Source organism: Aquila chrysaetos, chromosome 20 (assembly GCF_900496995.4).
Source record: "Aquila chrysaetos chrysaetos chromosome 20, bAquChr1.4, whole genome shotgun sequence".
In the NCBI taxonomy this organism is placed as follows: domain Eukaryota; kingdom Metazoa; phylum Chordata; class Aves; order Accipitriformes; family Accipitridae; genus Aquila; species Aquila chrysaetos.
Window position 1 is genome coordinate 8,133,650 of NC_044023.1, and position 3,361 is coordinate 8,137,010.

The following is a 3,361-nucleotide window of genomic DNA, read 5'->3' on the forward strand; positions in this document are numbered from 1 at the left end:
GACCCCTGGCCCCGAGGAGGAGGCGTGAGACGGCAGGCAGGCGGGGGGACAGATGGCCGGAGCGCGAAGCTGGCACGGGCTGTGCCGAGGCATCCGGGAGCAGCCTGGGGCCTCTGGCATCGCCGCGCGGCAGGGCCAGGCAGGAGAGGGGACACGGAGGGAGGGAGGGGAATGGGGACAGGAATGGGGATGGGGACGGGGATAGGGGTGGGAATGGGGACAGGAATGGTGATAAGGACAGGGATAGGGATAAGGATAGGACTGGGGACAGGGATAGGGATGAGACTGGGGGGGGGTGGAGATGGGGATGGGGACAGGGATAGGGATGGGAACTGGGTCAGGAACAGTGATGGAGTCAGGGATAGGGTGCTGCATAGGTGGTGAGTGCCCACCCCAGGCCTACGGGCAGGGGTTGAGGAGGCAAAAACCAGCTCACAGGAGCTGGGACAGGCGGGCAGCTGCCCTCAGCAGTGGGGTGAATGTGGCCATGTTGGTGCTTCCCGTCTCTGGTGCTGGGTGGGGGGTAGAGCTGGCGGTGAGGGGAAGGGTCCGAGGGTCAGTGTATGAACGGAGGATGCAGTGACCCACTCCTTGGAGGGGCTTGGAGGTGTAAAGAGGCTGGGGGCCAAGTAACCTCACCGGTTAATTAGGACAGGAAGCCACAGGCTTAAACTGTAGCAGGGGAGAAGGAAGTTACTGGGAAGGCTGATTTATAACGACGGGACTTGGGAGAGTCAGGCCATTAATGGCTCAGTTCTGGGTTAATGATACACCGGGTGGGGCCAGGACCCTTTCCGTGCCAGTGAGCCAGCATTCCTGGGGACCAGACGTGGAACGGGATGGTGGGGACCCAGCCACGGGGCCCTGGCTCCTCTCCAGGTCTCCGGGACCCCCACACCCATTCTGGGGGGCAGGTCCTGGGAGGGTGGCCTGGGGCAGGGCCGGACACCCCCTCTCCTGCCTGTCATCAACCCACTGCAGCTCGAGGGAGCACCCGCAGCCCCCCCCCCCCGCCAGCACCAGGCAGGTAGCGGGGAGGTGGGCTGAGAGCAGCCTACGGCTGCGGCTGCCCCAGTTTAATTCGCTACCAAATGTGTGTCACCACCCCCAGAACTGCAACCGGGGGCCGGGTGGCTGCACTGGAGCCCGGTGGCCCGGGGACGCCGCGAGCCTGGGGCGGCTGGCAGACCTGCCACCGCCGCAGCCCGGCGTGCCGAGGCGCCGGCGCAGGGGAGAGGGTGCCCCAAAGCATCGCCCAGCTCGCCAGCTGCAAGGAGAGAAAGTGAGACGGGAAATTCAGGACAGCCTTTGTGTTTGGACCAGACCACAAGAGACTGGGGCTCCGAGGGGAAAATAAAACCTCTCCTTAGAAATTCTTTTATCCCAGGAAGCTCCCGCGTATCGTGTTTCGGGCCATTTATTTGTACTGCTGACTGGGGCCATTGCGGCCGCCCTCTCCCGCACACAGTGTGGCCGGTGATGAGAAGGCGGCAATAAGTTCCTTGTTTTTCAGAGAAAGCCAGAGGAGAAGCATGAGGGTGAAGGATGGAGCCTGCTTATTTCTGAGGAATCCTCAGGGATGTTCCCATCCTCAGGGAAAGGAGGTGACAGCGGGGAGCAGATCACAGTGGGGCTGGGAGCAGACCCTCCCTCTGCCTCCTCCTTGAGCCCCAGCGGGTGCCCGGGTGACAAGGTGGCCCTGCCTGGCTGGAGGCCCTGCCCCGCAAACTGTCCCCTCTCCCTGCGGTGTAACTGGAGGGATGGAGGGGCACTGGGACAGAGCAGGAGCCCGTCCTCAGGGGAGGAATTGCCACAGCAGCAACGGCTGCATGCGGGTGCCTACCGCTCTCTGTCCCATGGCCCTTGCGCCGGGACAGCCCTGGCTCCCCTGTACCCTGCTCCTGCCCGGGGACTGGGGCTTGGAGGCACCAGGACCACCCTAGGGAGGGACAGCCCAGGCCCACCCACCCACATGATGGGTCTAAGATCAGGGCATCTTCCCCTCCAGCACCCCTTTTTGTGCTTTCTCAGCATGCTTAACGCTTCGTTACCCTGTGTGGGAGCAGGGTAGCAGAAGGAGAGGCAGCAAACCTGTGGATGGGACCTCTGAGGCCAAGAGGGAAGGTCTTGCTAGGGTGGGGGGGCATGGGGTCAAGCTCCGAGGTGCTTGCAGGGGTGTTGTACCTGTAGCCGGAGAAGGAGGAGGCAGGTCCTGCCTTTGTAGGCAGTACTGCAGAGGCCCCTGGCAGAGCAGGGGAATGAAGGCACATGCCTGGCATCTGAAGGGCTCCAGCTTGGGCCAGGAAGGACCAGGACAGACTTATGGGGCTCAGCTGCATGGCACCTGCCAGTTGCTGCCTTGGAGGGAAGCCTGCTGTGGTGTGCCAGGGAAATGGTGCTGGGCAGGGATCACCCAGGGGCCGGCAGATCCTGGAGCAGAGGGATGCTAGGAGGACCGATGCTGGGCAGGGACCACTCAGGGGTTGGCGGGTGCCAGGGCAGGGGGATGCGGGGCAGGGGGGGCGAATGGTCCGGGGGAGGGATCACCCAGGGGCCAGCAGATCCTGGAACAGAAGGATGCCGGGGACCAGTGCTGGGCAGGGATCACCCGGGGGATGGCGGGTCTCAGGGCAGGGGGATGCCAGGGGAATGGTCCCGGGGAGGGATCAGCCGGGTGCCAGCCGATCCTGGAGCAGAGACATGCCAGGGGGCCGGTGTAGGGCAGGGATCACCCGCCTGCTCTGGGCTGAGGGCCAGGGGTCACCGGGGGGGGGATAACCGGCGGCGGGGGGGCGGCAGAAGGAGCGAGGAGGGGCCGGGGGAAGGAGCCCCGCTCCCTGCCCAAGGAGTTGCCGTATGTGGGAGGCGGTTTTTCGCCGGAGCTCTCACAAAGCCGCCGGCTCGCCCGGGCTCGGCTCCCCGCTGCCTCCCGCCGCCCCGGGCCGCCCCCCGCCGCCCGCCTCGGCAGACAAAGGAGGGACGGCGCTTATTTATTCGCTTCCTTCCCGGGGACGGCGAGAGGGTGGTGGGCGCCGGAGGCCAACCGAGCCGCCCGCGGCCTCGCCCGGCGGGTCGCCGCCGGCCCGGAGCAACAAAAGGCCGGAGCCGGAGGTGAGCGGCGGGGGCGGCGGCGGGGCTCGAACCCGCGGCCCCGGGCGGTGGGAGGGGCTGGGGCGGAGGGCGTGGCTATGCAAATGACGCCCCCCGCGGCGCCCCGCGGCGAGCGCACGGGCTGCGGCGCCCAGTCGGGGCCGGGCCGCCGCCGCCGCCGCCGCCGCCCGCTGCCGCCGCCCCGCCCCGCGCCCCGCCCCGCCCCGCCCCGCCGCCGCCGCTCCACGGGCCGGGGCCGCGGCGGCAGTCG